The sequence below is a fragment of the Balaenoptera borealis genome, assembly GCF_965194805.1.
Source record: "Balaenoptera borealis genome assembly, chromosome: 3".
Lineage (NCBI taxonomy): Eukaryota > Metazoa > Chordata > Mammalia > Artiodactyla > Balaenopteridae > Balaenoptera > Balaenoptera borealis.
Window position 1 is genome coordinate 127,410,524 of NC_138866.1, and position 22,190 is coordinate 127,432,713.

Sequence of the window (22,190 nt, forward strand, 5' to 3'; positions counted from 1 at the left end):
ATATATAGAGTTACCTAACTCCTTGCTTCTTATAACTGGTCCATTAGAGGTAGACTCTGTAGATATTTTGCATATGTCTATGAACAATTTCACACCCTGGACTATCAGTGCTCTGTTTACTACTGGAAATAGTCAATAGCATCTTTAAATCTAATCAGATTCCAGGAACCAGGTAAGTAATTTTGAAAACTAATACTTAAATGTTGTTACTCTAGAGCCACTCTCCTTACCAAAGTCTATATTATGCAGATTTATCCCCAAAACAGAATCAATAGGGTATATACACATATAGAGGAAGAGAGAGACAAAGAGAGAGAGAGATGCATAGACAGATGTAAGAGGAGATTTAATATAGGAATTGCTCAGACATTATGGAGGTGCAGAAGCCCCATAATCTGTCATCTGCAAGCTGGAGAACCAGAAAATCCAGGGGAATAATTCAGTCCAGCATTGAAGGCATAAAAAAAGAGACCACTTGTGTAAGTCCCAGAGCCCAAAGACCCAAGAAAGTAGAGTACTGATATGCTAGGGTAAGAAAAGATGTACATGGAGCTCCAGAAAAGAGATAGGAATTTGCCCTTCCTTTGATTTTTTATTCTATTCAGGCTCTCTATTTGGATTGGATGATATTTGCTCACATTGGCAATGGAGGATCACTTACTCAGTCTACTGACTCAAATGCCAATCCCTTTCAGAATAAAGCCTCACAGACACACCCAGAAATATTTTACCAGCTACCTGAATTTCTCTTAAGACAAGTCAAGTTGACACATAAAATTATCCATCACATTTCACCCCCTGTCAACTTGACCCTATATATATAGCCTTAAACCATATTAACCTCCAAAAAAAGTAAATAATGAGGTCACAATTCTATCTAACATAATCCAACTATGCTGCATACAATAAAAAATGCACTAACTCCTTCTCCAGATGAAAAGGGAAAGTCCTTAATGAATGTGTACTCTTTATCCTGCAACAAATAATATGATGTAAAATTAACAATATTTAAATGCTATGATATATAGTTAATATATCTAGTGTTACCTGATAAGGCAATAGAAGAGGATAGAAAATAAAGATATTTGCTTAATATATGTTTATACACACACACACAAACATATTCTTAAGAAAATAGGAGAAATATTGATGGCAACAGTATATATACATACACATGTACACACAAAGGTATTCATAACAAAATAAGGAGGACATACTCATGACAATTACAGTCCTCACTTCTCTAACTGGTCGTTAGGTCAAATTTGGTATGTATACCTGCCTACTTTTGGTGGGAAGACCCAAATATTCATTACTGAAAGGTCTGGGTAATTACTAGCATTGCTTGAATTGGGTTGTTGTCATTTCCCATTGATCTTAAACATAGGTTATAGTAATCCTGAGAGACATCTTAAGGGGTATTGCATACTCCAGATGTACTCTTTCTTTCCTTCATTGAGTTAGTTGGCTAAATTCCCTCTGGTAGGGACAAAGATTTTTTGCTTCACCAAAACTTAATCAAGTTCCTGAACCTTCTCCTAGAACCATCTGTGCACATCCTCACAAAATCCTTAGCAAGAACTCTGCTAAGATTGTGTAGCAGGAGTGTCTCTTCATATATGTCTGATCATTTTTTTATATCTAATCAGGTTTCTCATTTTCTACCCTCTATCGGTCTACCAGTGATGTCTGATCAGACTGGCCTACCTTAAGGAAGAATTCTGTTAGGTCAGTTTAGCCATAATCCTCCTTACCCTTGATGTTTTCTCTTGGTAATTTTCCATCTATTGATCTCCATCAGGCTCCTTGGCTGTAAATTCCCACCTGGCCTTCCTGTATTTGGAATTGAGCGCAGTTCTATACTTAGGTATTTTTCTCCCATTGCAATAGTCCTGAACAAAATCTATTTTACCAATATAATTTCTTTCCATTTCTACTTTATATTTGATACTACCGTGATGCAACTTTGATAGGATCAGTTTATCATTCGAGCCTCAGACACTCATCCAGGACCCTACGTGCACACCTTTGAAGTCTTTTCTTCATTCCTAACTGACTTATCAGATATCCATTAGTGAGTCTGTCCCCTAAATCATTGATCCAGACCAATATCCCTTGTAGCTGGTAGGAACAGATTCTGAATCTTAAGATTTTGATTAAACTCTAGAAGCTAGTTTAGAGTCCCAGACAAACATGCTGGGTTATAGTTCAAGGTTTTTCTCTTTGTAAGAAACTGGGTTAGTGTCCCATGCAAGCAGAAGCTGGGTTAGGGTTCTAAATTACACTGTTCATAAGTATATAGGTATCATAAGTTATGAACTTGGGAACTTATCAGTGACTGGAAGCCCCCTTCTTGAACCCCTGCTGTTAAAGCGCTTTGCCAATTGTGTCTGTTTCCTCTCTTGTTGGCATGATTTTACTAAGGATAATTTGGAACTTTAATGGCCTCTTTGGGAAAAACAATGTCTTTGCAAACTGGCTCCTTAAAACTCTCCCTTCCCATCACAGCTGTTCCTACTTTCTCCTTTTACTGCTTCAGTTCTTTCCTCCAGTTTCCTGAATCCTTTACTACATCCCCCTTCAAACCCTTACCTCCTCCATCCCTCCGTGAATCCTGCCAGGTTTTCTCATCCTACCTCAGCTCCTCAGCTCCCTACAAGTCACTTGAATGTTAGGCCTCCTACCCTCCATTGAGGGTCCTTAAGGGACTTAGGACCCCCACAAGCAACCACCTGAGGCTGAATAAAGAACAAGAAGCTATTTGGAAAACGAAACAAGAATTTTTGTCCGCTCAGTTGGGTTTTGGAGACATCCAGACAGCTGCTAGATATCTACTTAGTCACTGTTCTGAAATTTACTCCACAGCCTTTATTAGGTTATATATCAGGGGAAAAGAAAATCTTAAAAGTCTCCTCCACAAATAGTGGTAAACATGTAGTCTTAACCTGTCCCATTTGCCACAAAAACAATTCAGATAAAAATATAGAGTTGAGATAAGCCAGTGACATTATATTATTATGTTTTATTGACTCAAGGCTGAAATTTTAGAATGAAAGCTCTGAGATGTCTGTTTGCATCTGTCTGTATGTTTATGTATGTATGTGTGCCTGCATGAATGCATGTGTGTTATATATACCTGACATTCTTCTACTTCTGGATATTACCAAATTAATTTATAAAATCTCTTAAGAGAGTTATATTAAAATTGGCTTAGAGATAAATGAGTGCTTCTATAAATTAAGTATTTCTAAAAAAAATCTCAGCTATATAGAAACTAATCCAACTTTTTAGGTTCCCATGATTTGGGATACTCTTTGACAAATAAAGCTAGTTTTTAAAAAAATTGTTGGTAAAATAAAAACTGGCCTATCTTCAGTGTTGTCAGCATTAAATATGACATGCAATATTTTTGTACCTAAGTTTAGATGTTACCTACTTTATGTTATCTACCTTATGTTTAGAAAACATACACAAACAAGTGTATGTTATCTACACTACATGTTTAAGATTATAAAACTATAAATCCAAACTAAGAGCAAAATTTACAATAAAAATGAATTTTTATACCCTTCAAGTGTGCTAGTAAATTTTTACAAAAGAAAAGTAGAAAGGAAGAACCATATGTTAAGCTTATTAGGTTCTCTGCTCTGAGATTTTTTTTTTTTTATTGTTACCTAATTTGTAAACAAGTAAAATAACTTAGAATGATGACTACATTTGTTTGTTTAGCTTATGAAATTTTCATGATCAATTCAAACATAATTGATAAGCACAAATGATTTAGATAGATGTGAGCTAACATTTCAGTAATTATGTTTTATAATATACTTTTCTTTTATACTCTTCCATTGGTATTTATTTTTTGTAACCACAGTTTTATTGAGATATAATTGCTATGTAACATTGTATTAGCTTAAGGTGTACTACAAAATGATTATAAATATATATGACTACCACAAAAAATTTAGTTAACATCCATCTCCTCACATAGTTAAAAAGTTTTCTTTCTTATGATGGGAATTTTAGTTCTATGTGGTTAATTATAGATATAGATAGATGGTAGAGGATAGATAGATAGATAGATAGATAGATAGATAGATAGATAGATAGATGATAGATAGATAAACTATAGTCACCATGCTCTATATTATATTCCCAGAACTTATTTATCTCATAATTAAAAGTTTGCACCTATGACCACCTTCACCCATTTCCTTCATCCCCTCTCTCCCACCTCTGGCAACTACAAATCTGCTCTCTGTATCTAAGAGCTTGGTTTTTTGAGATAATACATTTAAGTGAGGTCACATAGTATTTGTGTTTCTCTGTGTGACTCATTTCATTAAAATAATACCCTCAAGTTTCATCTATGTTGTCACAAATGGGAGGATTTACTATTTCTTTATGGCTTAATAATATGCATATATTAATAATATATAAAATTTATAAACAACCTAAGTTGTTTCCATGTCTTGTACATTCCATGTACTTCAATGGAAGTGGAGTTATCTCTTCAAGATACTGATATTGTTTCCTTCAGGTAGATACCCAGAAATAGGATTGCTAAATCATATGGTAGTTATATTTGTAATTTCTTGAGGAATTTCCATTCTGTTTTCCAAGGTGGTTGCACTAATTTATAGTGCCACCAACTGTACACAAATGTTCCCTTTTAACACATGCTCTTCAACAGGTCTTATCTCTTATCTTTTTGATAGCAGCCATTCTAACAGGTGTGAAGTAATATCTCAATGTTTTGATTTACATTTCCCTGATGATTAGTGATGTTGAGACCTTTTCATGTCCCTTTTGATCATTTGTATATCTTCTTTGGAAATAAGTCTATTGAGCTCCTCTGACCTTTTTAAAATCAGATTGCTTGATTTTTTGCTATTGAGTTGTATGAGTTCTTTATATAGTTTGGATATTAATCCTTTATCAGATATATGACTTGCAAATATCTTCTCCTATTCTTCACGTTGCCCTTTCACTTTGTGAATGGTTTTGTCTTCTGTGCAAAACGTTTTAGTTTGATGTAGTCCCACTTAATTATTTGTGCTTTTTTTCCCTTTGCTTTTGATTCAATATTAAAGATCATTTCCAAGGCAGGTGTCATGAACATTACTCATGAAATTTTCTACTAGGAATTTTATGGCTTCAGATCTTACATTCAAATCAAGTCAATTTATAAAATTTATAAACATACTTATCAATCATTGTGATTTGTAGTATCTTATTTTTATGACATGTTTTATAATAATTATGTTTTATAATATGTCTACTTAAAAATAGTTTCATTAAGCTTGTTGGTAACTTGAAACCTTAAAGCTGTAATAAGTTAAGATAAAAAGTGTGTAATCATTGAATAACTAGATGGTATTCAAATAAGATAAAATATTAAAACATTAATTGCTGAACATAAGTTTATCTGCACTTGTCATCTTGTACTATATGGTATAGAGGAGCTTAACATATTTGGATCTATTTTCATTTCTGGTTTTGTTTCTGGTTTCTTTTTTTTTTTTTTTTATAGAAGTATAGTTGATTTACAGTGTTGTGCTAATTTCTGCTGTACAGCAAAGTGATTCAGTTCTACACATATATACATTCTTTTTAAAACTCTTTTCCATTATAGTTTATCCCAGGAGATTGGATATAGTTCCCTATGCTATACAGTAGGACCTTGTTGTTTATCCATTTTAAATGTAATGGTTTGCATATAGTAACCCCAAACTCCCAGCTCATCCTTCTTCCTCCCACCCTCCAATTTAGCAACCACAAGTCTGTTCTCTATGTCTGTGATTTCTGTTTCTGATTTGTAGATAGGTTCATTTGTGACATATTTTAGATTCCACATATAAGCGATATCATATGGTATTGTCTTTCTCTTTCTGACTTACTTAACTTAGAATGATAATCTCTAGTTGCATCCATGTTGCTACAAATGGCATTATTTTGTTCTTCTTTATGGCTGAGTAGTATTCCATTGTATATATGTACCACTACTTCTTTATTTATTCATCTGTCAATGGACATTTAGGTTGTTTCCATGTCTTGGCTATTGTGAATAGTGGTGCTATGAACATAGTAGTGCATGTATCTTTGTGAATTATATTTTTGTCCAGGTATATGCCCAGGAGTGGGATTGCTGGATCATATGGTAGTTCTACTCTTAGTTTTCTGAGGAACCTCCATACTGTTTTCCATAGTGGCTGCACCAATTTACATTCCTACCAACAGTGTGTGAGGGTTCCCTTTTCTCCACACCCTCTCCAGCATTTATAGTGTGTAGACTTTTTAATGATAGTCATTCTGACTGTTGTGAGGTAGTACCTAATTGTAGGTTTGATTTGCCTTAGTGATGTTGACCATCTTTTCATGTGCCTACTGGCCATCTGTATGTCTTCTTTGGAGAAATGTCTATTATGTTCTTCAGCCCATTTTTTTGATTGGATTGTTTGTTTTGTTGTTGTTGAGTTGTATCAGCTGTTTGTATATTTTGGAAATTAAGTCCTTGTCAGTCACATCATTTGCAAATATTTTCTCCTATTCTGTAGGTTGTCTTTTTTTTTTTTTTTTAATGGTTCCCTTTGCTATGCAAAAGCTTGTAAGTTTGATTAGGTCCCATTTGTTTATTTTTGTTTTTATTCCTATTGCCTTGGGAGACTAACTTAAGAAAACATTGACATGTTTCATGTCAGAGGATGTTTTTCCTATGCTCTATTCTAGGATTTTTATGGTGTCATGACTTATGTTTAAGTCTTTAAACCATTTTGAGTTTATTTTGGTGCATGGTGTGAGGGTGCGTTCTAACTTCATTGATTTACATGCAGCTGTCCAACTTTCCCAACATCACTTGCTGAAGAGACTGTCTTTTTCCCATTTTATATTCTTGCCTCCTTTGTCAAAGAGGTACACACATACGTGTGTGAGTTTATTTCAGGGCTCTCTGTTCTGTTCCAGTGATCCACTTGTTTGTTTTTGTACCAATATCACACTGTTTTGATTACTGTAGCTTTGTAGTATTGTCTGAAGTCTGGGAGAGTTATGTCTCCTGCCTTTCCCCCCAACCCCTCAGGATTGTTTTGGCAATTCTGGGTCTTTTATGGTTCCATATAATTTTTTTGGATTATTTGTTCTACTTCTGTAGAAAATGTCATGGGTAATTTGAGAGGGATCGCATTAAATCTGTGGATTGCTTTGGGTAGTATTGCCAACTTAACAGTATCAATTCTTCCAGTCCAAGAGCATGAGATATCTTTCCATTTCTTTGAATCCTCTTTAATTTCCTTTATTAATGTCTTGTAGTTCTCAGCATATAAATCTTTCACCTCCTTGGTCAGGTTTATTCCTAGGTTTTTTGTTTATTTGGGGTTTTTTGGTGCAATTTTAGAAGATATTGGTTTTTTTACATTCCTTTTCTGATATTTCATTGTTAGTGTAAAGAAATGCAACTGATTTCTGAATGTTAATCTTGTATCCTTCTGCTTTGCTGAATTCATTTATTAGATCTAATCATTTTTGTATGGAATCCTTAGGGTTTTCTATATATAGTATCATGTCATCTGCGTATAGTGACAATTTTATCTCTTCTCTTCCAATTTGGATAACTTTTACTTCTTTTTCTTGTCTGATTGCTGTGGCTAGGACTTCCAATATTATGTTGAAAGAAGTGATGAGAGTGGTCATCCTTGTCTTGTTCCAGATTTTAGCAGGAAGACTTTCAGATTTTCACTGTTGAGTATTATATAAGCTGTGGGTTTGTCATAAGTAGCTTTTATTATGTTGAAATATGTTCCCTCTATACCCTTTTTGGTAAGAGTTTTTATCATGAATGAATGTTGAATTTTGTCAAATGCTTTTTCTGCATCTATTGAGATGATCATGCGGTTTTTTACTTTTCTTTTGCTGATATGGTGTATCACACTGATTGATTTGCCTATGTTGGACCAACCTTGTGACGCTGGGATGAAACCAACTTGGTCATGGTGTGTGATCTTTTTTATGTGTTCTTGGATTAGGTTTGCTAATATTTTTTGAGAATTTTTGCATCTATAATCATCAAAGGTATTGGCCTGTAATTTTGTTGTTGTTGTTAATACCTTTGTCTGGTTTTGGTATCAGGGTGATGGTGGCTTCATAGAGTGTTTTGGGAGTGTTCCTTCCTCTTCAATCTTTTGGAAGAGTTTGAGAAGTATTGGTATAAATTCTTCTTTGTATGTTTGGTAGAATTCCCCAGTGAAGCCATCTGGTCCTGGACTTTTGTTTGTAGGGAGTTTTTTTAAATTACAGATTCTATTTCACTTCTACTGATAAGTCTGTTCAAATTATCTATTTCTTGTTGATTCAATTTCGGTGGGCTGTATGTTTCTAGAAAGTTTTTCATTTCTTCTAGGTTGTCAAATTTGTTGGCATATAATCGTTCAGAATATTCTCTTATGGTTTTTTGCATTTCTGCAGTTTTGGTTGAGATTTCTCCTTTTTCATTTCTTATTTTATTTATTTGGTTCCTCTCTCTTTTCTTCCTGGTGAGCCTAGCCAGAGATTTGTCAATTTTGCTTACCCTTTCAAAGAATGAGCTCTTGGTTCTATTGATTTTTTTCTATTTTTTTTAATCTCTATTTTATTTATTTCTTCCCTGATCTTTATTATTTCCTTCTTCCTGGTGACTTTAGGTTTTATTTTTTCCTCTTTTTCTAATTCTTTTAGCTGGTATGTTAGGTTGTTTATTTTAGATTTTTCTAATTTTTTGAGGAAGGCTTGTATTGCTATGAAGTTCCCTCAAAAGCTGCTTTTGCTGCATCCCATAGATTTTGTCTGGTTGTGTGTTCATTGTCATTTGTCTGAAGGTTTTTTTTTTTTAACATCTTTATTGGAGTATAATTGCTTTACAATGGTGTGTTAGTTTCTGCTTTATAACAAAGTGAATCAGTTATACATATACATATATCCCCATATCCCCTCCCTCTTGCGTCTCCCTCCCACCCTCCCTATCCCACCCCTCTAGGTGGTCACAAAGCACCGAGCTGATGTCCTGAAGGTATTTTTTAATTTCCATTTTGATTTCCTTATTGACCCATTGCTTTTTAGTAGCATGTTGTTTAGTCTCCATGTAATCATTTTTTTCTCATTTCTTTCCCTGTGGTTGATTTGTAGTTTCATGCTGTTGTCATCAGAGAAGATGCTTGAAATAATTTCTGTACTCTTAAATTTGCTGAGGTTAGTTTTGTGCCCTAGTATGTGGTCAATTCTAGAGAATGTTCCATGTGTACTTGAAAAGAATGTGTATTCTGGTTTTTTTTTGGGGGGGGGATGTAATGTCCTGAAAATATTAATTAAGTCTAACTGTTCAATTGTATCATTTAGGATCTCTGTTGCCTTCTTGATTTTCTGTCTAAAAGATCTGTCCACTGATGTGAGTGGGGTGTTAAAGTCTTCTACTATTATTGTATTCTCATCAGTTTCTCCCTTTATGTCTGTTATTATTTGTTTTATGTATTTGTGTGCTCCTATATTAGGTGGATATATGTTGATGAATGTAGAATCCTCTTCATATATTGATCTTTTTACCTGGGTCTATTTTTAAACATGAGAAATTGTACTGTGAAAAAGTCATATGCCTCTAGAAAATTATGAAATGGTGTATTTATAAATCTGCTACAGAATGATAGTACCTGCCAGGGAGTTAATAATTGCTTACATCCTGGTTTTCTCTGTATAAAAAGGAGACTATTGGTTAAAAACTCTAACCAATGCATGTAAATGAAACTACTCAGACTAATAAGGGTAAAGAAAAAAAAAGTTAATGCAGAGAAAGTAAGATATGTTCTTAATAAGAAAAGGTATGAAGGATGTGTTTTTCTAAAGGGAAAAGGAGTAATTTTTTTCCTAAAGTGAAAGAATGAATGGTTGTTCCAGGATAAGAACAAAGATAAAAGTAAGAGAAAAACTGAATAGACATGAGGAAAAATAAGTTGTGTAAGGATTATGAGAAATAAATCTTGGAAAAGGAATCTTATCATGTGTGCTCAAATCTGACTAAGATTGGGACAATTTTTAAAATTAACCTTAGAATTAATACTACACTGATGCAAAACTAGATTTGATTCTCTCTGCTAGAACACAAAGTTTTTATATTATTGTTCTGCTTTTACTAAGAAACTGTGAAAAAGTTTTCCTTTACTTATTAAGTATTCTGCCTGGGAAACCAATACTTTGTGAGTTAAAAATAATTTCCTTTGTTTTATGTTGTCTTTATCAGGTCAATGATTACATAAGAAAACTATCTTCTCAATATTAATAGAACTGAATGTTTTACAATTCTGTAACTTTCTATATTTGCCTTTGAAATCTTTGAAATGGCACTTTGATTAAATGGATATAGTTTCACAGTGACCCATGATCCTACTTAATCAAGTGTTCAAGCTTGACATTTTTGATAACTTCCCCAAACTAAATTCTAAATGGAGTCCTTTTTATTTCAAATTAACTTTTATATTCCCCAGAGTACTTCTGGAAATTATCAAAAGATTTGTATCTCACTTTATAAAAGGGATATGCTCAATTAATCATTTTTTAATTGAAGTATAGTTGATTTACAATGTTGTGTCAATTACTACTGTACAGCAAAGTGATTCAGTTATACATATATATTCTTTTTAATATTATTTTGCCATTATTGTTTATTATAGGATATTGAATATAGTTCTCTGTGCTATACAGTGTGACCTTCTTGTTTATCCATTCTATATATAAAAGCTTACATCTGCTAACCCCAACATTCCACTCCATCCCTCCTCCAACTCCCTCTCCCTTGTCAACCACCAGTCTGTTCTCTATGTCCATGATTCTGTTTCTGTTTCATAGATAGGTTCATTTGTGACATATTTTAGATTCCACATATAATTCATATCATATGGTATTTGTCTTTCTCTTTCTGACTTACTTCTCACTTAGTATGGTAATCTCTAGTTGCATCCATGTTGCTGCAAATGGCATTATTTCATTCTTTTTTATGGCTGAGTAGTACCCTATTGTATATATGTACCACTACTTCTTTATCCATTCATCTGTCAATGGACATTTAGGTTGCTTCCATGTCTTGTCTATTTTGAATAGTGCTGCTATGAACATGGGGTGCATGTATCTTTTTGAATTATAGCTTTGTCCAGGTGTATGCCCAAGAGTGGGATTGCTGGATCATATGGTAATTCTATTTTTAGTTTTTTGAAGAACTTCCATACTGTTTTCCATAGTGGCTGCACCAACTTACATTCCCACCAACAGTGTGTAAATGTTCCCTTTTCTCCACACCCTCTCCAGCATTTATAGTGTGTAGACTCTTTAATGATGGACATTCTGACTGATGTGAGGTGGACCTCACTGTAGGTTTGACTTGCATTTCTCTAATAATTAGCAACATTGAGCATCTTTTTTTGTGCCTCTTGGCTATCTGTATTTCTTCTTTGGAGGAATGTTTATTTAGGTCTTCTGCCCATTTTTGGATTGGGTGTTTGTCTCTTTGTCATTGAGTTCTATGACCTGTTTGTAAATTTTGGAAATTAAGCCATTGTCAGTTGCATCATTTGCAAATATCTTCTCCCAGTCCATGGGTTGTCTTTTCATTTTGTTTATAGTTTCCTTTGCTGTGCAAAAGCTTGTAAGTTTGATTAGGTTCCATTTGTTTATTTTTGTTTTTATTTCTATTGCATTGGGAGACTGACCTAAGAAAACATTGGTATGATTTATGTCAGAAAATGTTTTGCCTATGTTCTCTTCTAGGAGTTTTATGGTGTCATGTCTTATGTTTAAGTCTTTATATGCTCAACTAATTAGATTCACTTAGCATGTTAAGCAGGAAATGTTAACAAATACATAGCGATGACAAACCTTTTTAGGTTATATATGTGGGGGGATATATATTACTAATACAGGTATTTCAAATTTTTATGAAGTTCATAGAAACCTGTCAATACCATTGTTGTCCAGCTATTATGCTTAAATGTTGAATGCCAAAGAAATAATTAATTTTCTTGTCCATGAACTCTCATCAGAAGTTTAACCTTGGCCTTTATAAGTCATTTGCAATTCACATTTTTTGCTCCAATTCCTGTAAGTGTTTACAATCAGCTATGGGCATAAATGTTTATGATAGCATAACTGTAATAACTTTGAGACCATGACTCTGGACTGAGTAAGAATTTCCAGAAGTAATAAAGAAGATATTGTATTCAGAAACTACTAATCTAAGATCTATTAGAACAAGGGTTAATTACATGAGGCTTAATGAACTGATAAGGATGATTGTACTTTTTAATAATTTTGAATAAACATTGCTTTTCTTTTTTTTAAGTTTTCCATGTATAAGGAAAACTTTTTTCTCTTAAGCTATGTAACTAACTGCAATTTGGTAAAGTAGAACTTTGTGAACAAACATGAAACAATTGCTTTTTCTCCCTAACTCCTTCAGGACTGGAAACTCTTAATGAGTATTCCTATTTTTATGGCAATATAGTTATTTGCCTAAGTTCAGTAAGACTCTTTTATCCCTAAAAATGGACCCAACTTGAAACTTTGGTTATATTACCAAGGCTTTGAATGGCAGATCAAATTTGAGAATAAAGTGCATGGAATGAGACATGACCATACAGCTTTAAGGAACCTAGGTTGACTTAAAGGAGCCAATGCTTATTACCACCCCCACTTGAAAAACAAAAAAAAACAAAAAAGCAGCCTGAACCTTTCACATAGGATTCTCTACCTTAAAAGTCAGTATAAATGTCACTTCCTGGCAGGATCAGAAATCTCAGGATAATTTTTGGATCCCTAGAAGAGAGAAATTCACATAAATCTATAGGTATTGCATGAAAAATCTAATGGCAAGTTTCTGACTTGGTTTCTTAGCCTTGAGAGACTGAAAAATCCAGTCAGAGATTCCTTATGAAAAGTTCCAACAAAACAAACACAATTGACCTGTGTGGTTAGTCACCATCTTTGCTGCCCTTATGTAAACAATCACACTAAGTTAAATGAGTCTGGACTTATTTTGAAAAAAAAAAAAGCCTTACTTTAATTATCTTTGATTGAATAGTGATAACTAGAGAGAGAAAAATTATGTTTCAATGGAAAACTATAATGTACCCTTGTGGGTTCCATGTTGCACATTTTACCAGTCATTGACAAATCTTAAGTCATCTAGTTTCCTCCAGTATCTGAAAACAGCTCTCCAAATTAACGTTTCCATGTTTTCTCCTTTCTGACTTGGAATCATTGAGAACTAAAACTTCCCTTTTCTCAAAGTCCTTGAAGCTGAAGCTCAATGACTTGATGTAAATGTCAAGAATATCACAACAGATTTTATATATATAGGCAAATTTCCCACTTGTTGCTGTGTGGGCCACTCAGAAAGTTCACCTGGACACCTGATATCATCACCACAGGCAATCAAACTGCAAACAAGGAAATCCATTATATTGATACTATTGTACACACCACCATCTAAACATCCTTGAACTCAACATCGAGAAATCTCAACAAGCTGCCCTCTAGAATCAGAAATTGGGTTTTAAATATCAATCTTTGTGCTTTTTTTCCCCCATAGAAACCTCCTATTATTAAATGTCTGACCGCTTGCACCACACAGCATAACCACTACTACCAAGTCTTAACAAATGATTAGGCTGGTCCTTAAATGAACAGAAGGCAACCAAACAAGAAATGGACTTATACTGTTCAAAGGAAAGAAGAATGTTTTTCTTTCCTTCTTACAATAGGGGGAACTGACAAAGATTCTTTGCTTAGCCAAACTTTAATCAGGCTCCTGAGCATCCTCATGGGTCCATCCGTATACTTCTTTCAGCAAGAACCCTGCTAATTCATATAGCAGAAGTCCCACATCCTCTATATCTTCTCACCCTCAGTATCTAATCAGGTTTCTCATTCTCCACCATCCTCCAGGTGATTTCTGGTCAGCCTGGCCTGGCTTCAGCAATAATCCTGTTAGATCTGTTTAGGCAAAATTTTCTAACAGTTGTTTTATATTAGTAATTATTAATCCACTGACTCCCTCAGAATCTTTGGCTATAAATAACTACTTGCCCATACTGTATTCAGAATTGACACTGGTCCAACACTGGACAATTTTAACCTGTTACAGTAGTCCTGAATAAATCTGTTTTTACCATTTTAACTATTTTCCAGCTATGGATTTTCTCTGACAGTAGTCACAATCACCCTAACCTGCATCCAAACTCCTTGCCTTACAAGTTGATTCAGAGGCATGAGGAGCTCTGTGTGGCCAGGTTTCAGTCTTAAACTTCATTCAGGGGAATTGTTGTTTTATCTCCTGGTAGAAGCATTTCTTCCTCTAGAACTAAGGCCTCTAGACCAGCAAAGCATAAAAACACGGGAACAGGAAGCAAAAATGGTGTCACTCCAATTTTCACCACTTGATACCTGAAACAATGGATCCTTGATATAAAAGAGACAGCACCATATATCACCTCTGTACCTGAGTCTTTTAAAGGCCCTTACCATTCCATCAAGCCAGCTGCTTCAAAAGTGTAGGAAATATAGTGTGACCAGTGAATCCCATGAGCATAAGCTCATTTTCATACTTCTTTTGCTGTAAATGATTTTCTTCACTTGAAGCAATGCTATGTAGAATACCTTGGCAGTGGATAAAGCATTCTGTAAGTATACAGATGGTTGTTTTGGCAGAAACATTGTATGAGGGGAAGGAAAATTCATATCTAGATTAAGTGTCTATTCCAGTAAGGACAAAAAACTGCCCCTTCCATGATGGAAGTAGACTAATATAATCAACCAGCCACCAAGGTAGCTGGCCAAACACCCAGTAGAGTGGCTCTACATGAGAGACTCAGTGTTGCTATCCAATGCTGATAGATTGACTCTCAGACTTGCTGAATAGAATTCCATGTTTCTAAGCCCACGCATAACCTCCATCCCTACCATCATGCCCTCTTTGTTCACGAGCTCTTTGCGAAATGACAGGGGTGGCTGGGAAAACAGGCTAACTGGTATCCACAAAATTTGTCATCCTGTTCACTTGATTTTTGAAATCTTCCTCTGTGAGGTCACACTTTGTTGGGCATCACATGGAACCCACTCTTTTTTGGCCCAGTGCGAGACATGTCCATATATTTCTTCCCCAAATTTTATTGTCAACAATTTTCTAAACATGTTCAAGTCCCTGACCACTGATCCAAAACATTGGCCAGAGCCCATGAATCAGTATATAATCACATGTCTGACCACTTCTCTTTCCAGTAAAGTGAATAACTACATTCACTGCCCCAAATTCTGCCCATTGGGAGGGTTTCCCTTACCCACTGTCCGTCACAGATGTCCCACAGATAAGCTGTAGTGCTACAGCTGTCCACTTTCTGGTGGTACTGCCATATCATGCAAAAACGTCTGTAAACCAGGTCTGCATCTTTCCTTTCTCTGTCAATAGATAAATTGTATGGAGCTTCCCATAAGGCTACAGGTAAAGGCTGAGAGAGGGGGGTATTAAATAGCAGTAGGGACAAAGAATATTTGGGCTACAACTTCCTGTAACTTACTTGTACATTCAGTGCCTGTCAAGGTCTGATCATGTATGTATTACTTTCATTTGATAATGCAGTAATCCTGTGCATGACCAACTTTACGACTTCATGAGTCAGATAACACCCAGGTCATGATGAATAGCTGAGGTTGCATGGTAACTTGATGGCCTATGGTTAAGTTTTTTTTTTTTAATTTTACTTTATTTATTTATTTTTGGCTGTGTTGGGTCTTCATTGCTGCATGCAGGCTTTCTCTAGTTGTGGCAAGTGGAGGCTACTCTTCATTGCGGTGCATGGGTTTCTCATTGCGGTGACATCTCTTGTTGCAGAGCACGAGCTCTAGGCACATGGGCTTCAGTAGTTGTGGCACGTGGGCTCCGTAGTTGTGGATCACGAGCTCTAGAGTGCAGGCACAGTAGTTGTGGAGCATGGGCTTAGTTGTTTCGCAGCATGTGGAATCTTCCCGGACCAGGGATCGAACCTGTGTCCCTTGCATTGGCAGGCAGGTTCTTATCCACTGCACCACCAGGGAAGCCCCCGTGGTTAAGTATTCATTCTCTAAAACCAAAGGAAAGACTTTGGAACAAATCACAGCCCATTATGAGGGGCAATGACAACCGCTTATCCTAAAAGTCTGCCCCTCCCAGGTGGGCCAGCTTTGGGCTTCAGAAGGATTGGAGTCAGCCTGTGATACCAAACTGGGCCTCAGTCTTAGCTCAGATCCCTTCCTGCCCCCAGGTTCCTGGGGAGCAAGGATCTAGGACTATAGCCCTTGGAGGCTTAGCCTCCAGGATACCTCCTTCCTACTCAGCTCTCTACAATCCAGTGAACTATGGGCATAAATTTTGCCAGCCTCTGGATCCAGTTCCTGCTGCTATTCTGTAACTCAGGAGGAGGGAACATCTCAGAGGGGCTTCAAAGCCCTATAGTCAGTCCTCCATGCACTGTCTCCAACATGATACTAAAGCAACAAAGGAGGGGGACTCGGTTCCTCATTTTTTGGCTGGAGATGATTTTGGAGCCTGGGTGATGGCCCATGGTTTCTCCACTCATGTGACTGCATTATCAAGAAAGACCTTTGTTTGCCAAATAAAGATTTGACTCAGAGGGAAAAAAAAAAAAAAAGACCAAGAGTTGCTAGAGTTGTTACTCAAAAGGACAGTAGTTATTTGTGGATGATAGCAAAGCCTTCCTCCAAAATCCTAATATCTGCACTGTGATTCACCTACGGATCTGCCAAAGGCCTCAAACAGCATCTCTATCTGCCAATGAAACTTCCAGAACTATTAGGTGTGCTGGAATATATGGCCCAAGTCACAGAGCAGCTTGCACAGCAGCCTAGAACTGTTATAGAACCTCTCTTGTCCTGGCCCCTACACAAAACTAGCAGCTTTTCAGTTCACTTGAAAAATGAGCCAAAGTAGTAACCTCAGCTGAGGAATAAGCTGCCTCCAAAATCCAGAGGAGCCCCCTAGGCACTGTGCCTCCCTCTTGGTTGTGGGAGGGGCCAGATGTCACAACTTATCCTTCATCTTGAAAGGGATACCTGACATGCTCAACACCACTGACCCCTAAATATTTCATCAAATTAGAAGGCCACAAAATTTTAGTCATATTTGTTCTGCACCCTTTGACACTCAAAAGTATATCAAGTCTAGTATAGTACTATTCCCACTCACTCTGTCTAATCAGCATAATATTATCATTGTAATGGAACAGTGGGATATCTTGTGGAAGGGAAAGGCAATCAAGATCTCTACAAACTAAACTGGAATATAAGGATAGAGAGTTGATCAATCCATGAGGTAGGACAGTGAAGGTGTATTTTTGGCCTTACTGGTTGAGAGAAAATGACTTTTGACTGGCCTTTGGATAGATATGGAGGAAAAGTTATTTGCCAGATCAGTAGCTGAATGGAGGTACTAGGGGATGTGTGAATTTGCTCAAGCAATAAAACCATATCTGGTATAGAAGCTGCAATTGGAGTTGTCTGTAGGTTAAGCTTATGATAATCCACTGTCATTCTCCAAGTTCCATCTGTCTTTTGCACAACCAAATAAAGAGGTGAATGGGGATGTGGTGGGGATCACCACTCCTGCATCTTTCAAATCTCTGCAATTTATCTAGGCATGTTGTATTGCTTTTGATTTACTATTTTCCTAGGTATAAGCAGTTCTAATGGCTTCTATTTAGCCTTTCCCATCATAATAGCCCCAACTTCTCAGGTCAGGGAACAAATGTGGTGATTTTCTCTACTGTTAAGTATGTCTATTACAATTATGCATTCTAGAACTAGGGAAATAACCACATGATGGGTCTGGGAACCCACTGTGAGATGGACCTGAACTAAAATTTCATTGGTCACTTGACTCTCAAAAGCCCCAACCCTGAGTGTAGTGCCACAGTGACATTTTGGGTCTCCCAGTAACAATGTCAGTTCAGCGCCAGTGACCTGTAGTCCCTGAATTGTTTAATTATTTGCTTTCCCCCAGTACACAGTTACCCTGGTAAAAGGGTATCAGTTCCTTTGGGGAAGGCTGGCAGTAAGATTTTAACAATACTCTTTAAGTTTTGGTAGTGTCAGGGTCTTTCCTCAGGTGGATCTTGTCTCCCTTTCATTCCAGGGATTCTGGATCTGTAAACTGGTTCAAGTTTGGGGATTGGTTAAGCGTTGACTTTATATTTTTTGTGATTCAAGTTACACCATTGTTTGACTTAGACCATTTCTGTTTAGACAGATCAAGTAAAGATTTGGTGGGTTTGCTATCTTTTATACTTAATGTAACACCATGATTAACTAGCCAATACCATAGGTCTGTGCCAGGCTATTCTGATTGCTGCTTTGACTTTGCTGTTTTGTATAGAGTAACTTTGTATTTGCTTTTGACTTTGTATAGACGAACTATACCTACCTAGAGTTTAATGGTTGGGCAAAGCCCCTTGGATCTGATTACTCCTATCACATTTAGATTTTCCAGTTGAGTGGCTGCAGCTCCAAAAGCAAAGTCGGGCCCACAGAGAAGAACAATCATAGTGCTCATCACGGATGCTAGCATTCTACACACAAATATATTTCTCAATGTATTGTTGAAAGGTATGTCTTCTGAACCCTCCCAGAGTGGTGAGTAGAACTTAAATGAAAAATCCACTCTAACATTCCAATCTCCCTAAGCTTTGAATCCTTTTATCTACATTGAACCAAAGGAGATTTGTCATTTAAATTTCACTCATAGTGAGCCAACTTTTGATCCACGCTTCAGCTAATTATACCCGCAAACTGTTAGAGCCCTTTCTAAGGACCCAAGATGCAACAATAAATGCAGAATCTCTGCTTAGTTGGCCCAAATCAATAAATCTGGTCTGACCCAACTTTATCCTACATTGTTAACCAGTCCCACACTTATTCCATAGTTTTATTCTTGTATAAATTAGAAAACTTAAGGATTTGCTTTGGATTGTAGCACACCTTCTCAAGGGTTATGCTTTGATCCTCATCTTTAAGGACCTGCTGGGACTTGAGTCTAGTCATAGGCGGCAACTGCCTCAGGGAAGACCGTTATGGTTTTCTCTGACATTGCAGGGTTAATCCCTTCAGACTGAGGTGGAGAGGCTGATTCCTCTGTGCACAGGGATGCTGCTACCCACTTGGAGTGGGCATGCTGCTGCCACTGAGGTTGGGGAGACCACTTACACTGGCAACAAAAACTCATCAGAACTTAGGGGCTCAATGCCCCTAGCTTCATCAGGGTCTTTCCACACACCCTCATGCCACATTACATGATTCCATTCTTTCCCAATCAATTCCTTCACTTTAATAGAAGACACCCATTGAGCATGAGAGTTCAACTTGTCTTGAAATTCAGCCAATTACAGTTCATTTTCAGCAGTTTCATCCTTGCCAGAAATAAAGCTCTCTGACAAGGCACACTGACAAGCTCTTATGTCATATGCAATGCTTGAGTTTAGAATTTGAATCCCTGAGCTTATCCTTTTATTTGTCCAAAGACATTAGGAGAAATCAATGTCATCATATTCCTTAGATTTCCAAAGTGTTTGAAAGTGTCATATAGAGTTACTTAGTTCCTTGCTTCTATAAGTGGCTAATTAGGATTATCCAATGCAAGTATTTGTGTATCACTATAAACTGTTCAGACCATGAATTATCAATGTTCTGTTTACTACGGAAAACAATTATTAGTGTCTTTAAATCTAATCATAATTAGAGAGCCACTTCTAGAATCCCAGAACGAATTTAGAAAACACTTTCTTAAAATTCTCTTCCTCTAGAACCACTCTCCATACCAAAGTCTATATTAGCCAAGTTTCTCCACAAAAATAGAAGCAAGTGTATATATATAAAGAGGTCTACATAACAGGAGATTTATTACCAGTTTAGTTCAGGAGTTTATGGAGGCCAAGTTGTCCCATAATCTTCCATCTGCAAGATGGAGAACCAAGAAAGCCAGTGGTTGAATTCAGTTCTAGTTCAAAGACTGGATAATCAAAAGTTATGATCTGAAGGCAGGAAAAGATGGAAGCTCCAGCTCAAGAAATGCTGCCCTTCCTTAGCCTTTTTATTCTAGTCAGGCCCTGAAGGGACTGGATGATGCCTGACCACACTGTTGAAGGGAGATATCTTTATCAGACTACCTAATCAAATGCTAATCTCTTAAAGCAACACCCTCCAGACATACTTAAATATAATATTTTACCAGCTATCTGGGCATTTCTTAGCCCCATCAAATCAACACATAAAGTTAAACATCACCCTTATTCTATTTAATTCTATTCTAATTCCAATTAATTAAATATCCAAACATTTTGACATGTTTAGAGGACTTTCCAAAATAAAATTATAAATAAAATCTTCTTTACCTTGAACTGACTTTGAGATTTCCCATAGGGCCCATGGAAGAACTCAAAGGATTTGTTCTCTCACCTTATAATAAGAGAGATATTAAACTAATTAGATTTATTTGATATATCAAATTGCATGGGAAGCATTGTCAAAAAAGAGAGACTTAACCTTTCCTAGGTTACATTTGTATGTGTAAGTTATTATTTCTGAAATTGTATAAAATTCCTATAAATTTGTCAGTGCTCTCACCATCTATGATATTTCCTTATATAATGTTATCAATCATAATTTTAAGTATTTAAAATATTATATATCACAAAACAATAAACTTTCCTTGTCAATTGTGTTATTTGGAAATGGACCCTTATCAGGTCTTTAACTATGGCTACTTCAAGTCTTTTATCATGCACAGAGAGTGTTGTTTTACTCTGATGCTTTCCTAACATCTGGTAGAAGCAACTAGCTACAGGTTAGAGTACTTCAACAAAAAGAAACTGTCTTCGAAACCAAAGGAAAAGAACTATGTCAGGCAGGCTGGTATACAGGCTTCGGATATCATTATTTAAATAAAGTTGATATCATACCAATGGGCTAAGTCAGAATTTCTGAAACTCTAATATTAAAAAGCTGATATGTTCATAAAGCTGTTAACCTAATGTCAAGTAAAACAAAATTAATTACATGAGATCCGGTAAGATGATAAAAGATAATTATACTTGTTATGGTTTTTGTTTGAAATATCACTGATTCTTTAAAGTTCTATTTTCTAGGTGTAAGAAAACCCTTTTTCCTTTTCTCTTAAGCTATCTATGACTCATAACAATGTAGTAAATTATATTTTTGTAAACAAAATTGAAACATTTATTTGCTCTCCCTGCCTGATTCCTCCAAAAATCAGAAACTATTAAGTATTCTTATTTTTATAGCGATATAGTTATATTCATAGATTCAAGAAGAATCTGTCCTTGTGACAGGACACAGTTGGAAACAATGGTTTTATTGCCAAGTCTTTGACTAAAATGTCATGTTTTAAAATGATGCACAAAATCAGACATGACTAGACCATTTTAAAGAATTAAGTTTGACTTTATGAAGCCGATGACTATAAAGCACGCTCAAGATATATGGCTTGGTACTTGTCATGCAGGCTTCCTATCTTTACAAATGAGTTGGGGAGGTTACTTCCTGGCAGGTTCAGGAAACTTAGGGTATTTTGGAGACCTCAAGCAGAGAGAATTCACTCAAATCCATAGGTACTGCCGATGAAATCTGATTGACAATTATTAGCTTGGCTCCCCAGCTTTGAGAGGCCTTTAGAAGTCCAATCTGAGTTTCCTTATAAAAAGTTCCACAAAATAAATTTAAAAGGCCTCTATAGTCAATTACCTTTCTCACTTTCTCAATGAACTTATGTAAATAAGCCAAATTTAATGAGGCAAAAATTATTTTGTAATCAAGAATAACCTTACTTTGATTATATCTGATCAAAATGAGTGATGGAGACAAATCTTGTTTTTTTTTCATAGTTACATTTATTTTGTGGTGAGAACACTTAAGCTCTATTCTCTCGGTAAATTTCAAGAATACAATACAATATTGCTGACTATAGTCACCATGATGTACATTAGATACCCAGAAATTATTTATCTTATAACTGAAAGTTTGTACCCTTTGACCAATATCTCCCCAATTTCCCCACTTCCCAGCGCCTGGCAACTACCAATCTACTCTCTGTTCCTGAGTCAACTTTTTTAGATTCAACA